At 43.2% G+C, this 21498-nt stretch overlaps 1 pseudogene; it reads right to left on the minus strand.

The window, feature by feature from the left end:
* LOC138498303 (protein LSM12 pseudogene) overlaps positions 1-20264 on the minus strand; it is a 39987-nt pseudogene extending 19723 nt beyond the window's left edge.
* Between the last annotated feature and the right edge of the window lie 1234 nt (positions 20265-21498).

The following is a 21498-nucleotide window of genomic DNA, read 5'->3' on the forward strand; positions in this document are numbered from 1 at the left end:
CATTTATATGCCTATGCCCCTATTGACCCACGCATGCACATTGCACACATTTACATTTGAAAATCTGCACACCCACACTTCCCTTTCTTCACCAACAGCTACTACACAATGCCTAACAAACTGCAACTCCATAGAAAGCAATGCATATATAGAGACATGCAACCTAAAAACATAGAAAGTAGCCATCCACTGCAAGCAGACCTTTTACAGAAAGTTGAAAGAGAAGAGCTAATCCAGTCATTAAGGAAAACAGATGCATCGACCAGTAAAGACAGTGTAGATCATCTGTCAAAATGTGAGAATGAAAAGAAAATCACTAAAAACAGTGCAACGCGCCCTACTGCTAACAGAGCACGTACAATTGGTACTATAACCACAAGCAAGCATTCCAAAAAATGAATTAAAAAAAAAATGTTCCACCACAGAGTCCTTCAGAACCTTATAAATAGAGGGCAGAAATCACGCTCAACCCTCAAAACCTACAGCAGAAAAGTCATCCTGGAAGTTCTTGTAGACATTGCAATGATTGTGAAACTGAAATTGTTTACAGTAGTTTTGAACAGAATGAAACCTCTAACAACATTAACTGGTAAATTGCAAGTACTACTTCGAAACAAACGCATTATCAGCATTGATACCTTTGGCCACATCTGTACAGGTGAGTGGATTCACACCACCAAAACAGAGCCATACTTCAATGAAGAATCATACAAACATGAGGCAAACATACCAAATTGCCTTACATAGGAGTGGACGAGGGTAAGAAAAGATACACAATACCATAATGGAAGAAGAAACACTGCTTTCAGAAATATCACCATCAAACTTAGATGTCACTCTCCATTCCACCAAACCAACACAACTCAGCTACAAATGGCCTTACACATCAATGTGTAACGTTCGCCAATGCTTAATCAAATCTTTGCAGCAATCCCTCAATCAGTATGTCAAAAGCAACGAGAAAATAAAATACTACAAATTATGGACTCCTGTCCAGTGCGCAACTACACAGGAATACAAGGAAATTCCTTAGCCTGTATTTCTGGACCTGCTTGCAAAAGCACCTTCCACTGTATCAAAATGTTAGCAACCCACCATTCAATAGTCAGAAATCTAGTTTACAAACTACTGTGCAAAAAGTCCAGCTTCAGCACTGCAACATTTAAATGATATTCTCCTACACGGTACAGCCAAACAAGTGCATGAAGAAATAGAGCACATCCAAAGGAAATATTGTGGAACTGAAGAACACTTACAAACTCCGGCATTTTCAGACAAAAGTACTGACAACATTGCAGCTAAATCTTTAAACAATGCAGAAAATAGAAGGCAATGAGGAATCCCAATGGTTTCAATTAGCTTTGTACCTTATAGCTGAAAACAAATACAAACTTTCGAACACCTCCACACTGTGCACATACTGCACTGCAAAACTTGACAATAACCAAAGGCCTTCACGGGCAATCAGTAATAATTTGGAAATATTTCCACAGCCAAACGCACTGCAGCAGCTTAATTTGTATGAGAGCATTATAATCCAAACAGTGCACCCATTTCAAGCAATAATACGACTTCAACCGAAAACTACAAAATTGCCTCCCCCGAATTACTGAGAGGCGTTCGTGGGAAAGTAGTATATTTAACATTAGATCTCAAAGAAAATGTAGATACTCTATGAGTGCAAAGGCCAATAGAAGAATCTTTGATTATCCTGGTAAATGGTGTACCTACAAAAGACAAAAGAAATTGGCAGCAACTAGTGCAAAGTTAGGGAAGCCTTGCAATACCTTCAAAAAAACAATGAATACTGCAAGGAAATAAACGCTGAAGAAAACCTGAAAGAAACAACCGAAATAATTCAGGACTCCTCAACAACTGGCCAATTTGAATATCTAGATCCTAGTTCAGCCTCCAATATTTTAGACCACTATACAATTCACCACTGCACTTCAAAGACACCATAGACGATGTACTAGAAACAAATACGGCGAGCCAAAGGAGCGCCAATCAGTATATGGGAAAAAAGTGTAGAAGCACAAGCCTTTCCCCTACTTTTCCCGACTGGAAAAGGTGGAAGATATGATGAAAGATGCACACAAATAACAGCATCAGAATACCGCTGTTTATGAATGTATTCTGACAACCCTAGATTTAGACAGAATGTGGAGTACATATTCAACCTCCTCTTTGAAAATGAACTGGCAACGCTATGTTATGGAGTTGCCCACACATAGAAAACAGGTTCCCATATTCAAAGCATGTCTGCTACACAGCTACTTCAAAAGGTGCAAGAGAAGGAAAAAGTTTTACAGTCAAGTATTACAAATCTCTTGGCAAACATGCGTGGTACGAAAGAGTACTGGTACTGACGGCATGCAGATGTACGGAGTATGCTACGCAACCTTGGCCCACCCACATGGTTTGTCTCTTTAAGTTGTGCACACTATGCATGGGAAGACTTGCACACTTTCCTACGCATAGCAAACAAAAACAAATCAGGTGTAGACATGAAAACACCTGAAGAACGTGTGCTCTCTTGATCCAGTAAATGTTTTGCAGTACTTCCATCATCGCTTCCTTGCCATGCTGCACTTCATTTGCAATAAAGCACTTTCTCCCCTCAGAGAAGTGGAACATTTCTTTTGGAGAAAATAATATCAAGCCATAGAAGCACCACACATCCACATGCTTTTGTGGATTAAAAATGCTGCTCCTAAATTTGGTGAGGAGAGTGATGAAACTGTTTTGCAGTTCATTCACAAATATGTCACTTGCCGAATCCCTTCGGAAAGTACACATAGTGACCTACATGCACACATTTTGCAGTTCCAAAGACACAAGTGTGACAAGTATTGTCGGCGCAAATATAAAAACAGAGGCAAAGACTACACAAAATTCCTCTTTGGTTTCCCTAAACCAGTTTCAACAACAGGGCATGTAAACAACTTCATGTCATCGGTACGACACAGTGTGAAAGGGAAATCTCTTAAGAACATTGCATAAAAAGGAGTGAAGCATCAAAGTACATTAATGTTTACAATGCAATAATTGCCCTCCTATGGAATGCTAATGGTGATGTACAGTACATTGCAGCCAATCCACTGCAGTTGCACGATATGTCACAGCCTACTTCACCAAAGCAGAGAAAACGGAGCTCAAAGACCTCTGGGATGACATATCATCTGACAAAACACTGGCACAAAAATTGTACAGCTTTGGCATAAAAATGCTGTCCCTTGGAGAATGTGGCTCCTACGAAGCCGCAAACTCTTTGGAGGAAAGCACCACCTTTTATGGGAAATCTTACAACATAATGTGGCTAAGCCTTGGTCCTGATGCATCCAGAAAGAGAGTACTGAAATCGTACGAAGACATAAAAACAATAGCCAGAAATGATCCCAACAGCCAGGACATTTTATGAAGCACAACTTATTGGACACATACTACCCGAACAGGAGTATTACTTTAGAAGCCTTGTGCCTGTACCAGATAGCCCAAAACTTTGCATACAAAATAACATTAAACCAGATGAGAAAAAAGGTAGATACAGAGTGGAAAGTTGTGAAGGCAGCCCGGTGAAATTTACCAAACGCATCCTAATTAATCATATGAAATTGTCATTAAACACTCCTCAACACAAAGAACTGTACTACATGGCTCTACTGCAACTTTTCAAACCATGGAGAAAAGAAGAAGATTTACTAGCCACCCACACCTCCTATGAAGATGCTTTCAATGCAAGTGAAAGTACAATTACAGATGAAAACTTTACACGGTACAAAACCATATTGCACAATGAATGCCAACAAGAAGAAGAACTTCAAGGACAACTAAATGTATACACGTCTGAGAGCAGTGAACCTTCTGTAACAGGCAGCCAAAAACCACTTGGACAGCCACTCAGACCAAAGGAGGGAGAATTAGCCATGACAAAAGTAACCACCACCATGTTTCAGTATGAGCAGTCTGCAAAAGAGTTGGCTGTACTGAAATCCCAATTAAACAATGAGCAGCGTACCATTTTTCTAGACGTGAGTAAAAGAATTGAACATGGTATACAGCATGAAAGTAAAACTTGCACCTGTGACAACTACAAACCTGTACTGCTGTGTGTAAGTGGTGAAGCTGGGTCAGGGAATACATTCTTAATAAAATGATCAGTAAATACCTTCAACAATTAACAAACAACAACCTTTCAGCTGTTGTAACCGCCCCCACAGGTTTGGTTGCCTACAACATAGGTGGAGTCACTCTACACTGATTGCTACTCCTTCCAGTAGAACACCAAAACAAATTAGAGTACTATAAACTTTCAGCAGAATCTGCTATGGAGCTACGCAGAGTTTTAAAACAAATGAAAATGCTCCTAATAGATGAGGTGAGCATGGTCTCCAACTTAATGTTGGCTTTGATTCACCTCAGATTGCAAGAGGTCCTCAAAACAGACTATGAACAACTCTTTGGAGGAAAACATATCATTGTTTTCGGAGATCTCCTTCAATTAACACCAGTGAAAGTTGAACCTATCTTCCAAACATTGGGACACAAAGTGTGCCGTAAAAGTCTTGGAAGCATCGGGAAAGTAAATCTCTGGCAACATTTCCAATACAGAGAACTAACTAAAAACATGCATCAGTCTGCAGACCTCACCTACGCCAACATTTAAAAAATCATACGGATTGGTGTACTATCAAAGGAGGCACAGTCTACCCTCAATACTAGACGCATCCATGAGCTGAACAGATGTAACACACGTGCTGCTGATGTCATGGAACAATTAGCTCACACAAATGTAACCTGTATGTCCTTAATGCCAACTCTAGCAAGCTGTGCACAATTCAATTCAACAATGCTGAAAAAAGATAAACAACCACTAGTGGAAATTCATGCCACAGACAAACGTGACCTACAAGGTATGACAATACCTATGTGTTAACAAGCCATAGCACGACTAAACACCTTAGAAAACTCTATCTCCAACAAAGCTGGTTTGGAAAATAATTTAACATTATGTGTGAACTGTAGAGTAATGCTAAAGCGTAACTTTGACGTAGAGCAAGGTTTAGTTAATGGAGCACTTGGTACAGTTGTTGGCTTCCAGACAGACCCAAGGGACAACAGCATTCAGTTTGTGAACATCCAGTTTGACAAACTTTCAGAAGTTAAAAAGATAGGACACACAACGGCTCGCTTCCTTCTTTTCACAGACATGTATTTACACTTAGAACAGTTTTCTCTGTCGTTAGTTTATGCAGTAACTATTCATAAATAGCAAGGTCTAACCTTAGATGAAGCATTGATTGATATTGGCAGCACAGTCTTTAAAGAAGGCTTGAGTTATGGAGCACTGTCACAGCTACGTACACTGGAAGGACTGTATCTAGTGAACTTTGATGCAAATGCAGTCAGTACAGACATTCCTTGCATCATAGAGTACAATAGACTATGTGCACTGTACAAACCCCATCTGAAAATGTACCCTGCTCCTCACAAACCTAAAGGTTTGAAAAGAAGGCTCATTCAATCAGAAGTTATAAATGATTTGCCAACAGTACCACCAAAGAAATTGAAATAAACTCATAGTACATCAACTACCAAAAGCACAGACAAAAGGAGGAAAAAAAAACAAGACATACACAACTCCACACACAAAAAAAGTGTCTCTTCAAAGAAACCACATACCCTTCCATCAAAGTACTCAGACACAGAAGTACCTGGTCCATTCAAATTTTCCAATACAACAGGTGCAAATGTAACAATGAATGTTCTATTCCAAATGCCAGTAATTGTTGAAAACATGTATTTAAATGGCGCAGACCAGCTGTGTTTGCAAATGCTAATCCTTCAGCTGGAATGGTGAAATTCACTATAAACCGACAAGAAGGTCCACAGGAATTTCTAATGTACTTACTACAAATACTGGAAGTGAAAAACATACTCATGAATGAAATCTTTCACATTTCCTACATGTGGAAACATACATGTAGTCTCTGCAACCATGTAATTCAGGAACAAGTCCCTAATGAATGCTTCGTGTATGTAGCAATACCTAATTGTGACTCCTTTCCATTTCAGCAACTGGTGCAAAATGCAAACCATCGCCTATTGTGTACATCATGCAATTCTGATAATCGTTTGATGCTACATATACAGTCACATAGTCAATATGTAATATTAATGTTCTTAAGATACAATGCCGGTGGAACCAAAAACAACTACAAACTTACTTGCCTTCACACACGGACAGGTATCACTTGGGAAGAAAACCTTCACAACAGTAGCCATAATCTACCACACAGGCGAAACAACCAGTGGAGGCCACTATACTGCATAAATTAGAAAGCAAAGTTCATGGCGGGAATCCAATGATACTTCCATCATTCCAAAGCAGAGATTACCTGCAAATCTTGCAAATGCCTACTTAATATTCTTGAAGCCAAAATGTAGTCATTGATGTATAAACCTATTATACCTTACTCCCCAGCACCAACCAGTACCTTCGTAATTGCACACACAAAAATATCCTTCCACACCGTCGACCTAAAGCAATTTAGCATACAGCAAGCATTGAAGAAATGCATTAAAGTGCGTGTTGGACAATTTTATCCCCATTGAACCCAATGAGTAGACTCACACAAACAATACGTGTACACAAATCACAGTAGCAGTATTTTCCACAGGATATGTAAAAGGGAAAGTACTAAGTATGAGGGTTCAAAACTATCCTCAGTAACCTCTGAAACCACCAAGTATGCAGATGAATCACCAGCTCTCTAAGAGTACTCCTACAACTGCAAGACATATGGAACTATCACTATGTAAACCCAGAATGATAGACTATCACTTCTGAGTGTGCACATATGTGAAAGTAGCAACAGGAATGCACAAGCTTGTAAACGTACCCTTTAGGAATGGGACACTGTAAACAGTTAGAATACGCCACCTGGTATCTAACTGCAACCAGAATACTACAATGTTATTTTCAGCATTAAAACAACCCAACTCAACCTTCAACAAGACTGTGCTACAAACATCATCAAACAATTCCAAAATATGAGCAGTTACAGTACGCCAACAGGTACGTAACTACGTCACAATTCTGCAGTAGCACAGTACAATGCCACAATACTCGCAAACCACCAGTAGCAACCAAACGCATAAAGAAACAGTGCTACAAAAAGGAAGCAGGTAAACATTTACAAAACACCAACTGCTATATAACGCCACCCATCCTACCAACATGTATAGGCCAGAAATCGTAAACCATTACATTTCCTCCTACTTCCAGAGTACACCTTAAAAAGTGCTGTAACCACTCCAAATGTTACTGTAATTCATTGTGTACCATAGTGTCAGTCTAGAAAAATGGATACCTCTCATGATTGACGGCAAACGTATTTTGGTGGCCGTGGGCCAACCGTCTCATGCACGATATGATAGACATATAGGTTTCTGAGTTTACCAATGAACGACCATTTTGATGTAACATGGATCGCCATTTTGTTTTCTAACAATTGCTCATTGCTTTCTGTTCTTATTGCTTCGCAGCACATTTTCTGCTTACACTGCTCGACTGTTAAACATTGTTGACTGAACGTGAAAGGACAAGGCCGCAGGGCCGCGAGGCTAACAAGAGTTCATTGAAACACAACGTAGGCAGCGCCAGGAAGGAATGCCCGGCTCCCTCCCGAATCTAGCCTTGAAGCAGAGCTGCAGGGCATTTAATCATTTTACAGCTGCCAACCAGTCTCGTTGTATGGTAAAATATGTTAGAATAAAGCAGCTAAAAGCTTGAATTATGCTATTCTTACGGCCCCCCTTTTTCTGAGCCCTGTAGAGCGTGTCGGCTCCCAGGACACGAATAGCACCTCATAGATAGCAAGGTCTGGAATGTGACTCTCCCCCCGTATGTAGCTCGCTTCCAAGAACAGAAGCACTGTGTTCTGTTCAACAACTAAAAGATGCCTCCGCACTTGCAAATTGCATATTGTTACTAGAATAGATATTTAAAGGTGTCATAATTGTCAAAGAGTTCATCATCACACCGAGTTCAAGGAAACCCAATAAAGGGGGGTGTTAAACATGTCATAGCTGATTGTATGATATGCATTTTGTATATATGTAACTGATGTACGTAATTCACTCTCTTGCATCCCTCGAGGTCTAGCGATACACGTCGCGAGACGTGAGACCGAGTTGGCCAACTGAGACTATTTGCTTTGCAATAAACCATAGCTTTGGGAATACAACCTTGTGTCTGGCGTATCTATCGTGTATGGTGACTTGCCTTGTTTACATAGATGTAAGGGACCCCTAGGGGCCCCTTTCAATAGCAGCAAAGAAATTTGGAAGTTTCTTTTTTATCCAGCATGGATTTCTTTTCCCCATAGACCCAATGATTATGCAAAGAAACACAGGAACTGCGCTCATTGCACAGTACATTGGTTCAAAGCATAGTACTTATGAAGTACGAGTTATGATGGTCCACAAAGTAAACAAATATATGCAATGTAGTGGACTGCAAAGTAACGAAATATCTGCTCTAAAATATTCTGTTCTTTTTTCCCACAGATAATGCAGCAACGATTACTACAACATTTCACATTCCATACACAAAAACAGCAAAAGCCCTCCCCAATCCAAACAGTACGTATGCAATTATTGGTATCATACTTCTCTACAATGTCCACAGTGCAATGCGTGCACTTATTTGTGCAATGCACATATCAATGACACAATTTGCAATGCACACCTATATTACACTATGCAGCTTGTGCCTACCGCCTACACGCTTCACTACACCCAGTACAGTGTAGGCGCTCCAACTATACACTCAATATGGTAGACCCTGCCCACAACTGCTGATCTATCCACATACAAGAAACCCCACACATAACACAGCCACCTACCCCTTAGCCACTGCAGTTGACATTGCCTGCCATTTCCTCCACACAATAGATAACCCATTTCCTACATACACTGTTCACTTAATCCTATAATAAGTGGACACATTAAATGCACCACTACATTAGAGTAACTTACCCGATAATCTGCACAATCACAACAATGCAAATTGATCAATGCATCCATATATCTTACGTATTTGTCCTAACTGCTTCCACATTTGGCTCCTCGCATTCCACTAGCACTGTTTAGGCAATGAGGTCATCTTCATTGTTATGTACACCATTTCAAAAGAAAGTATCCAACACATATTTCACTGCAGCACATGGTACCTAGCTCGGCAGCCATATTTCAAACACTGTGTTGCTCCTTACATTTTTAAACTTCTGTTTCCCTTTCTTATTGTATAATGGAAACACCATTTGAACACCATAACCCCCTTACAATGTTTGAAGGACGTACGCAGTAATCCCTTTTCTTCGATCAAAATATTAATGCTGCAAGAAACCAAACTGCGTACGATGCCCAGTCACCCACGTATGCTGAGGCAGCAAACACACTGTCTACCATCGTCCACCGTTGCCTCGTAACACACTGAACATATAAATGTTCCTCATAGACTGTAAAAGCACATTTTATGTATGTTGCCATCTGTGCATTCAAGGCAGCATGTGTACGGCACCATCCTCTCTACTTATACGTCGTACTACCTTTAACGTGATGACACTACCAACATTCGGAAATGCATGCTACAATTGAAACACGTTGCCGGCTGAATCCTTTTTTCTTCCAGCATCATCTCCAGAAAGCGAAACCTAACATACCTATCCTTCAACAGGACAAATGCTCATTGTAAAACAGCCTTGAGTGGGAAGCATGATTAGCTCCAAGGTCAGACACTGTATGGAATTGTAGAAAAAAAGGATACCTAACTTACAGTGCTGTTGCTCTGCCCATGTGCCCCAAAGGTAGTCTGCAATGATTCCATACGCCGTGCACTGCAATTTGTTGCCCATCCAATACAAGCATGGAATTTGCCGAAGTTATGTAAGAACAACTTTACATCACATGTGTATTACGATTCAAATGTACTAAGATGCAGTTCTGTATGCATAATTATAAATTGACTTTACTGCACACTTTCTCTGTGTGCATTGTACAGAGGATGGTAGTAATCACGCGCTGTTACAGTGCCATGTCTCCACCATTCCCCGTAAATTGCAACTGTGAATGTACTTTGTTTTGTTGCCATTCTTCCCCAACCCATGAAAACTCAGAAATAAAGGACAAGACGAAAAGGGAAGCGCAATTCGTGCACTGAAACAGCACACCTTATACTCACTCGTGCAGTGCTATCCCCTTTCAAACAATTACCAGTTCTATGCACTGTCATTGTATTGAAAGTAATAATGGCCACAGGTGCACGCAGTAGTCAACCGGCACACAAATATCGACAGCTTACATTTCAATGTTGTTTTTATTTAGCAAACCAACCCCTGCATTCTCCTGCACTCCAAGGGAACCCCACTGAGGGTTCTTTTTATCTTTGGACACGCAGAGAGACATTGTGCCGTGGGTCTAACAACACACGCTAGCACTGTCATTTTTGGTAAAAAGGAAACACATGAAAGGTGCCAACATTTCAAAGACATTTTGCTTGTGTGGAGCCGTACAATGACAGTATCACCTACAAAACAGAGAGCAAGGCAGTGGGTAACATATGACACTACTCAATAACACACAGTACATGGTCCATGAGGCGGCCACCTATTATGACATCCTTCCCGCAAACTCTTGTCCTGTACGCTGCCACTAATAATGAATACTTACATCTATTCTTATTCCTCTTTCTTCTCAGGTACCTTGCACCTTACTGCATGTCCCACTCCTTCCATTTTCCAACAGACGGGTGGTGGACCAAGCATTGCAAGATTACCATAAGGAATGTGTTTTCCGTTGTTGTTATCTGGGCCATCCGATATGGGCCTGTATGTCCATTTGCGCTTCCGGCAATACGAACCAACCTGCAAACGTTTATGCTATAAGGCATCCCAGAGGCAACAGCTGCTACCTTGTCTACCTTGCAAAGAAAATGTGTTATTCCACACGGCTCACCAAGGACCAAAACTAATCCTTTTCCCACTTTGCTAGATGACAAAAGAAGTACAGAAGTGGACAGACTGCATTGCACACTGGATTTTGTTTGCGAAATAAAAGCCCGGTGATTACAACCACCTTATACGTTCTTGTGAACATTCTGTAGCAAAATAAAGCACTCGCAACAAATCACTGTGTTGTTAATAAAGTATGGGAATTTTCTGGAACCGTACGCTCTGTGTGCGCATGTCTGCTTTTGCTTTTGTTTATGTTGTTCCTTTCCAGAGCTAGGTGCTCACATGACATAGTGCACTACGCTTGGCACTCACATAACTAAAATACCTGGAGTGCATGCCGTGAGCAACGACTCTCCACAACTAAAGTCAGCTATGCCAGTGACTGTTGCAATGGTGTATGCCGCCCACACGCATAGGTAATGGAAGCGATGCACACATTACAATTGCACACAATAGGAACGCCAACCGCGTTCGTTGACCATCTCAACAACTACGCAAAAGAAAGCTAACAGTCAGATGGCCTGCCATCCTGTATATGGCAGGACTTAACAGCGTTGATGATTTTGTCTGATGCAAATGTATGTGGGTCGGTCTGTACACTATCCATACTTTAAATATGTAATGCTTAGTAACTCGTGTCATGTCAAAGTATCTTCCTTCACATTCAAAGCACAGAGTATTATCAGGGGCACATCATACCAAACACAAATGGTGGCATGTCAGTCCGTGAACGGCAACAAGTCCAATTACGTACACCATATGCAAGTGCAGGCACTTCAAGCCACCTTTGGTGGTGTACCAACTGCTAAATGTCCTCCACACCCATTCTGTAATGGTGAGCTCCCACAGGAGACATGCATATTTCCAAGAGTGTACGCTGGAGTTACATATCAGTATAGGAACGGACCCAAAGAAGGCAACATTCTGAAACCTTCTTCCAACCAGTGTCCAGACTGTTAGTTCAAAAGGCCCTAGCCATGCACACAAGGCAGTAGGGGCTTCCCACTCCCGACACAACATAGTACACTGAATAGAAACATCCCGATATCATCTGCAATACTCTCCCCATCCCCAATGGGCTCTGAAGGTAGTCACCTGTGCAGCTACCCGACAATGAATTATATGTCAGTAGCTGCGTACATGGTCCATGTCGCAAAATTTTGACAGTAAAAAAATCCTTTCATGTCCCAATGTCTTACTGCCCTCTCTGAAGCAAGGCTAGGGCCAAGCCCTAGCCTCTTGGGTACATGCGGAGGACTATGCCTCCGCCCATGCACCCAAAAGCCTAGGCCTTGCCCACAGCCACTACAGGACAATGGAGGCATGCATGGGAACATGCCGCCACATACCATACTTGACAAATGTACCACAGCCACCAACACCCTTACTCACTGCCACAACACAATGGGAACCCACAGCATCATACGGCCACCGCCCATGCACCCAAGAGGCTAGTCCTTGGACACACCCACTAGCAGGCAATAGAGCCATGCATGGGAACATGTGGCCACATAGCTTTCCTGACTACAGGTATGTGTGGGTATAGTAACGGATGCAAACAAGGCAACATTCTCAAGCCTACTTCCAACCAGTGGCCAGACTGTTACCAAGGGCCGTAGCCATACACACAAGGCAGTAGGGGCTTTGCAGGCACAACACAACATAGTACACCGACTGAAAATATCCTTATATTGTCTCCAATGCACTCACCGCCTCCAATGGAGTCTGCCTGCACTCACCAAAGAATGATAGTCGCCTGTGCAGCTAACCGCCAATGAAGTATATGTGAGTAGCTGCATGAATGGTCCATATCGCAAAACTGTGATGGTAAAAATCCTTCCATGTGGCAATGTCTTACTGCCCTCCCTGAAACAAGGTTGTGGCCAAGCCCTATCCTCTTGGGTACATGCGGAGGCCTATGGCCTCCGCCCATGCACCCAAAAGCCTAGCCCTTGGCCACAACCACTGCACGGCAATGGAGGCATGCATAGGAACATTTGGCCACGTACCATACTTGCCAAACCTACCACTGCCACCGACACCCCTACCCACCGCCACAAAACCATGGCAACCCACAAAGACAACATAATCACCGACAGCCCTAGCCAACAGCATAACACATTGTCAATTTCTTCACATACTCTGCAATGCAGTCCCCGTTTCCAATGCAGCGTCCATGCAGTCACCACAAAAGGTTGTCGCCTGAGGAGCTATCCACAAATTGCTGCATTACTTGCATACAGCTCTCGCACACCACTGTCTTCTTTGACCTAAACAAGTATATCATATTTTCCACTTTTCACTCCCCCAACCTTTTCATGCCCCCTTTCACCCATTTGATCTTGCAAACCATGTTTTGTAACCAATTCCGGTGCGGCAAAATTGCTGCAGTGCTTGCGTACAGCACTCGCACACCACCGTCTTCTACGACCTAAACAAATATATAATATTTTCCCCTTTTCACTCCCCCAAACCTTTCATCCCTTCTTTCACCCACCCGATCCTGCAAACCATGTTTTGCAACCCCTATAACTTTACCCCCCCCCCCTGCAGGAAACCTCACCACACTTTCCAAAAAAGTTCAGAGCGGGCCATATACCTTTTTTTGCAAAGTTTGGTGAGGATTCGTCCATGGGGAGCAAAGTTATAAGCCGCCGAAAAAGTGGTCTTCCTATGGGTTTAGCAACTTAACCATAACTACACACCCGCTACCTGTGGTAACGGCCAAGTAGTTATGGTTAAGTTGCTCAGCTCAAATGCTTACAAGTATTTAAGCAAGCAAATACGTATTTGCTATTTGCTTACTTGCTAATTTTTCCAGCACATAGCTTTCCCACTGACCAGGGTATTCTGACCCCGGCGTTCCGGTAAGTCAGACGCTGGAAAAATGGTATTCCCCATTCCCATTGAGTCCAATAGGACTCAATGGGAATGGGGAAGATGGTAGCACCGGCACCATTCACTCTGGTGGCACGGGCAAACTTGTACTCTGCCGGTCCGTTAACAACGGTGCCGGTAAGGCTACCAGCACCGTTGTTACTGGACCAGCAGGGTTGTAATGACGTCTTTCTGTATATTCTCTAGCAAGCTCCACCTCGGCATTGCCTTGTCCCTTTTTGACCATGATCCAGCCAACATCAATATATTCCTCTTTGGCTCGGCCAATCTTCCAAACCTGTCAGGCGACCCAAGCCTCAAACCAACCTTCACATTGATCCGACACTGCAAGGCAGACCAAAGCAAGGTAGCCCTGATTCAATCTCCATGTTATCAGTTGTAGTTAATCCACTGTTATAATGCCAAGAAAGGCAGAGTCCCCAATTCGAAAGCAGTTGCCTGACTACCAACCCTAAATACATCAGCTAAATATCCTTTTGTGTAGCATTAAATAACGTCTTTCTGGTCTCAAGCTGTATCGTGAACCTTCACGCAGCCAACACCACCTGCAGAGTTAGCCTCAAACAGTACCCTGCAACCCCACACATAGGTTCTGCCTACAACCAGTTGCTAAAGTTAGTGGCCAGCCCCTAGACTATCTTTTAATAGTGTCATTACTGTATCATTGTGAATGATATGGGTTTCAGAATGCTGTCTTTCAGAAGCCAAGGGGTCGCTCAGTGCTACAAGGTTTCAATTACAGAAGTTCAATACTTTACAAACAGCAAGTGACTCAATAAGATATCTGTTCCTGAAGATGGGTAATACCAGCTATTGTGTATTATCTGGAAACACATAGAGCGAACAAATATTATCTGCACAGGAAATGCAATCTTCATGAAATTTGGTTAAATTAAGGAGATGAGAAGTTGTTTTGTTATAAGGTGAAGGATATTTTTATCACAGAATTAAAGCATCTGGTTGGTATACTGTTTGTGAATGCATTATGTTCCTGTGCGCTGAAAAATAAATGTTGATGAAGATGAACGAATATGCGATAAATAAGGATTTTGTGAAATTCATTAAGATCAGTGCTGAGAATGTATTGACGCATATAAACTCATGAATTCTGGGAGGCTATTGTCGCTGTGAGTAAGCCACACACCAATTGAATGGATTAATTGAATAGGGTGTGATAATATGAGTCAATCCTTCTCAGGTGTGGTGAAGAGAATCCAGAAGATTTTATTTTGTATTTTATTTATTTATATACTGCACCAAAATCCCGCAGGCATCGGGGCGCACCACTTACACTCTGAGAACAAACATAAAGAGACAGGACCAAGTGTGCCCTGGGTGGTAGGGGCTAAAACTACAGGGTTTTAAGGAAACAATTCCAAGCCGGGACAATACAAATAAATTAAATAGATGAGTTTTTAAAGATTTCAGAAAAGATTTCAAGTCAGCCTCTAATCTGAGGGCGAGGGGCAATGAATTCCAACGCTTAGCTGCTCTTGCTTGGAAAGATCTTCCCAGGCCTCTTGATCGTTTGAAACTGGGGCAGAGCACCTGCTGTTGACTCGCAGAGCGGAGTGCTCGATTTGGGATGTAACCGGGGTCCAAAGTTTTAGGTATGATGGAACATCTCCAAAGATACACCAGTGGATCAGAGTACAAACTTTGAAACTTATGCGCTCCTGTATCGGAAGCCGATGGAGGTCCCTCCGATGGTTAGAGACATTGGGCCTCATTACAAGTATGGCAGTAAGGCAACAACGGTGCTATCGTACCGCCATACTAGGAGTTCTGCTCAGGGGTGCCCTTGCAGCCACCAGGTCTGACCTGGTGGCCGTACCGGCACCGCAAGCAGAACATGATGATAGCACCGGTACTGTTATTAACAGTACCAGTGCTACCACCCTCCCCCTTCCCATTGAGCCCTGTGGGAACGAATGGGGATGAGTCCCATATTACCGGCACCCGTGAATGGGCAATTACCGGGTCTGCCAAACTCGGCATGACCGGGTAATTGCCCATTCGCAGGTGCCGGAAATTAATGGATACTGGCGGCAGCCATGCCTGTGCTACAGGCACGGCTACCTCCAGCCTCGTAATGAGGCCCATTGACCCTTCCTGTGATCTTTTTAACCACACGTACGGCGTAGTTTTTAAGTACTTGCCATTTCTTTAGGTTAGAGGATGAGGCTCCGATCAGTAGTGAATTGCAATAGTCAAGCCTTGACAGAATGGTTGCTCGGGCAACGGTTGCACAGTTATTTTCCGTGATGAAAGGACGATGTTTCTAAGTAGCCGTAGATTGTAGCTACAGTTTGTCCACTGATTGAAATAGGCATCCGCATTCAAGATATTCCCTCATGAGTTCTGTCAGGCACATTAGTCATCACACTGCAGAAACAACTCAAAAATCTCCTTTTCAAGAGACATCTTTTAATGAGAAGTTCTACTCTTACATCATATTGAGCTCCATTCAACAATTTTTCTATTATATGACTGAGATGGAAGGCTTTATGCCACTTGGGACAGCTCAATTAGTGATTTCAAGTTTGGGTCCACCATGGATTGTCCTACACATATGCAGACCACATTTGCTATGGTCCCCACTGAGCACACTTCACACATCAGTGGTCTTCTGATGCCTTTGAATAGTATCAGGGTTTTGATTTGTTCTGAAGCTGACACATATTCTGCATTTTATACAACTCACACTCTGAATTGATCTTTGGCTTTCAACCTAAATAGAATGCCCCCTTCAACTTCTTCCCTGGCTACTCCTTCCTTGTCTCAACAGCTAATGTCAGTTAACACAATTCAGCTGATATTCATCACGAGTTGAGCTGTAGCCCTGAAATGGGCTAGTTACAGTATTACCACTGCATTTAAAGGCTGGCCCGATCACGAGTTGGGTGCTAAATGGCTTTTTTACCTCTAGCCTTTTGCCAGAGGTGAAAATGCCATTTAGTGCCCTGTTTTCAGCGCAATTACTGCCAGCTGTATTAGTGACTAGTATTTGAACCAGAAATTCCCACCAATGGACCCAATGGAGAATGGCGATTTACAGTTAACGTCCAACCCATGATCCAGCGGTAATAGAGCCAGACCGGCTGGCACTAACCCTATTACAGTTGGGCGGTATTACCACTGGGATACTGCCTAACTCATGATGATGCCCATTGTAATTGAGTGTCCCTTCCTCGGCATGCCTATGTAGCCTAGGAAACATCTACCCTGGCTCCTTGGCTGGTCATTGTAGACGAGACTATGTTAAGCAACATGCAACATCCTAAAAAGAGGGGTAACAGGAGATGTGCTGCCATCCTGAGCTCATTTTCTAGCAATGATCACATAAGGTTATACTGTCATTTTCCACTTCAAAGGGATTTCTATGAACTCAAATTACGGCATCTTGAACATGGGCAAAATTGACATTAACCCTACCCCTAAAGCACTTTAACACCTGTGTATTACAACCACATCTCCAGGCTAGTGGTACTTAACCCCAACCCTACCTCTACTGGTGTGCCTGGAGTGAGAACTGAAATGGATTTGGGCTCAGCAACGGCACTCAACTACAGTTCATACCAACCCATCATACGAGGACATTTTTATCTAAGCAACTAATACCTTTTAAGATTGATTGATTATTTATAATGCAGCAATACACAATGTGTTTCGAGGCACACTCGTGCATAGACCATAACAATGTTATTACATCACCCAGAAACGTGTGCCCTCCCTGGACAACTGCAGCCTTTTAACGTTGACTGTTCCTCTTCAGTCTCACATGGTGCCCCATTGCCTATAACTGTCTGCCAGCTCTGTGCCTGTCAATGCTAATGTCCTGGCAAGCACCAGCTCCACCTGTGCTTCCCCAACGTTGTTCCAGTCAGGACAGACTCTCTCATGTGGGCGGCGCAATCCCTGTCTTGGGGTTTGTTAGGCAGAATCACATGCATTACCCTTTGGGAACACTACATGCAATTAAGACTAAAAGTGTAAGTTCAATTTCATCTTTGGTACAAGCCTGTACTACACAGTAAAGTGGTAGCGATGGCTGAGCAGCCAGACTTATCTCAAGAGTTGAAGTGAGCAGTAGAACAAGTTACACAAAGGACCAACAAATACAGTGGTTCAAACAGACACTTACCCAAAGTTTCTTGGTAAAAGAATATACATTTATTTACACAGTCAGTTTGAAAACATTACACTAGCAAAAGTAGCTCAATATCACACACTAATAAACAAAAAATACACAACCGGTAAGTAAATGAACAAGTTTAGCTCCACTGAGTTGTGGGAGCAATATGTTACTTCAGATACTTTCAAAAGGGGTAAAAAGACAAGGTTATAAGAATGAACAGCCTAAATACTTTCATAGGTAGGGCAAAGGGTTTCAGTAAACTACAACCAGCAATTCAGTTCATAGGCCTGGGCCAAAGACAATGGTTCAGAGCCTTTGTATAGGATAGCACAGTTCTGGTAGTAAACAGTTAAGTCTTTGCCATGGTTTTTAGAAGAATTTGGCTAGGTGAAAAGTTTGACGAATGTTTTGGTAAGGACAAGCGTTCGAAGTCAGGAAAGTTTCACGCACTTTCTCGGTGGCCGAAAGATTTCCGGACCGCGTTTGCACAGTACCTTTAAAGTGAAGAAGAGCTGTAACTGAGGAAATTGTTCCTGGCAGTTTGAGCAGATCTTACTGTTCCTGAGCTTCAGTCCTGGGGACAAGAAGGAGGACGTCGGGAGGTTCCTGCACTGCCCAGGGATGAGGCCACAATCTTGGCAAAACGTTGTTTTAAGGTGTGAGTGCCTTAAAGTTCATGAGCTGGTTCCTTCCCTCTGGCTATCCGGTTTTCAACAGAACTCAGATGAAAATTTGACCAGATGGGGACGGTGTCCAGGTGGCTTGCGAGTTGGTTGTTCCCACCAAACTCAAGGGAAGAAGTTAACTCTGAAGGGCTTCTCTGTCGATGGAGTTTCAGGCAATTCGGACCTGCAGCAGGGCTTCACCAGTCGTCAAGGAGTTGAAGCAGTCCTCTTCCTTCTTTGTTTCTTTTGTTCCAGTGGTCAACTCTGCTTTCCAAGTCCCAGAGACCTGCTTTTAAACAGTTTTCCCCCATTCATTCCAGCCTGGCTGTCACTCACACAGCAGGGTGGCTGTCCTTGCCGGACAGTCAGCCAGCCAATCACGTCAGAGTGCATTCCGGTCTCCTAGGAGACTAAGCAAAGGGAGTTTCGGGCACCTCCCTCACATCCTGTCCCTCCCAGACACTCGGGCGCCAGAGGAGGGCTTCAGCACTGAAGCCCGCCAAAGGCCAATGAACAAAGGGACCAAACCTGGTTTGGCGCACAGAGAAAAAACACAAGAAGGACTTTTCCTAAAAGATGACCAGAGTCTGTTTTTACAGATAGGTCTTGAGCGCCATATTGAAAAACATGGCTGACCCGATTTTTAGCTACTGTTGTTAGCTGTCGGGAAAAATCATAGTAGTTTGATGTAAACCACTGCCACCTGCCATTTAAAGTAGGAAATGGTAACATTTGACTGTTACATTAGTGCTTTGACTCAGGGGAAGCTAGGCAACCCCTCCAGCACTCTATAGGAAGATAGTGTGTGCTGGGTCTGTAAATTTAAAGAGACTACTAAAGTCAATTTAACTTTACATGCTCTGGGAGACAGTAGTCAGTCCCAGAGAAGGTATTTGAACCTTGGCCAGTCTGAAAGACATCCCTGTGCCACTACACTGAAGGTGCCGTGTGACACACAGAAAAAGGTGATGCCCATGGAGTTGTTTTAAAACTCCATAATCAAAGAACACAAAAGTAAAACACACATCAAAATACACAGAAGAGTGGGGAAAAAAGGCTTAAACTCTTCCCAGGTAAAAAAAAACAAATCCTACAAATCCAGCAAAGTTGCTGTGGGTCTCAAAAGGTAAGGGAAATTAGCACATTTTGAGAACTCTCCCTAACAGGGTTGAATGCCTGAATGGCACCTATGGTGCGCAGGCCCACCAGTCTGTCTGACACTAGACTCTGCTGCCATTCCTGACCCATGCACCTGGCAGCGGGTTCCGTGGCTGCATCGTTTCACTTTCTCATTTGGGCCAGGCTGCCCAGTTAATGTTGGTGCCATTGTCCAGTGCTATATGGCATGGCATATCCACTGTGCTTTACCCACCCAATGGAAAGTGCCATGAACTGCGGCATGACTTGTACCCATATAGGGCACCTCATCTATACGGTTGGGGCACCAAATTGCCTAAGGTTGCTGAAGCCCCTGCCCAAGATATCTCCTACCTGGGTCGGGTTTTCAGTCACTGTGGTACTCTTCACAATCTCCTGCCGGTCCATTGTGCATCCTGCCTCCAGTCAGCACTTCTGTGTCCATCCCACCTGAATGAGAGGCAGGCTGGCAATCATGACTGTGTGGATTGGCCTTTAATCACCTTAACCCAAGTAGTCCCACCACTTAGGAAGCAAGTACACATTTGTACGTTAAGGAAGTTTATTGTACAACCGCCTGGGGAGGGGCTAGATGACTCTTTAGAGTCAAACTAACCCGAGTCTCCCTGAACCACATAAGTTGACACATTATATACATTTTTGGAACAGTTAAAACACTCCCATATACTGTATTACAATACACCCCTCACATGTGATTGGTTAAAACCTATACAAAAATCCAATCTTTCTCCAATTCCCCCATTCCCATTGTTTGCTGTTATATTAACTACCATTTGCAGCTCATGTGTACAACACACCCCTTTATAGGATTTGTCCGTGGCAGGCCATGATATCATCCCATAGTTACACATTCACATACAAACATAATCTATTACAAGTCACAGCTGGTCTGAGACCTCCTTACCCTAAACATAATTGCACATGGCTTTCACGGGTACTTCAAACAACATGAGGAAAAGCAGAATAAAGAGGTTCCCTTTGAACTGGTGGTAACCATCTAACCCACCCCGGCTTGCTGGCGTCTCCAGAACACTCTAATCTAAACGACTGCCAATTCAACACACATGGCCTCGGGTCACACCCTGAGATAACAATTGAAATCATGAGTATCAGCCACTCTGGCCTAGAGCGTTACTTCACCCCAAGTTTATTGTTGGTCAAAAGCAAATGGCCTTACCCCATGAACAATTAATAAGAAGCTCCACACACGTAAAGGGATTACATCTTCCTTCAGCATTACTGCCAAGACATAGGCCCTCATTACGACCCAGGCGTTGGACCATGGTGCTAATAGCACCATGGTCCATGCCGGTAACTTACCAACTCCGCCATGGAGGAATGGGGAATTACCACCCCATTCCGAGGTTGGCGGGGCGGTAATTCCCCATGCCGCCATGGCCCTTCCCCATTCCCATTTTTGCCCCATAGGGCTCAATGGGACTGGGGAAGGCACCAATTAAGGCACCGTAAATTACGGTGCCGTAATTCGCTCCTAGGTCCCTTTGCGGGTTGGTTTTTTAACGCCTGCTAAAAGCAGGCGTTAAAGTGCCACCCGCAAAGGGACCTCATAATCAGGCGTCAAGGGTTTAACGGCGCTGCCACCTTTTACGGCGCCATTAAC

Source organism: Ambystoma mexicanum, chromosome 5q (assembly GCF_040938575.1).
Source record: "Ambystoma mexicanum isolate Mex_15411 chromosome 5q, UKY_AmexF1_1, whole genome shotgun sequence".
Lineage (NCBI taxonomy): Eukaryota > Metazoa > Chordata > Amphibia > Caudata > Ambystomatidae > Ambystoma > Ambystoma mexicanum.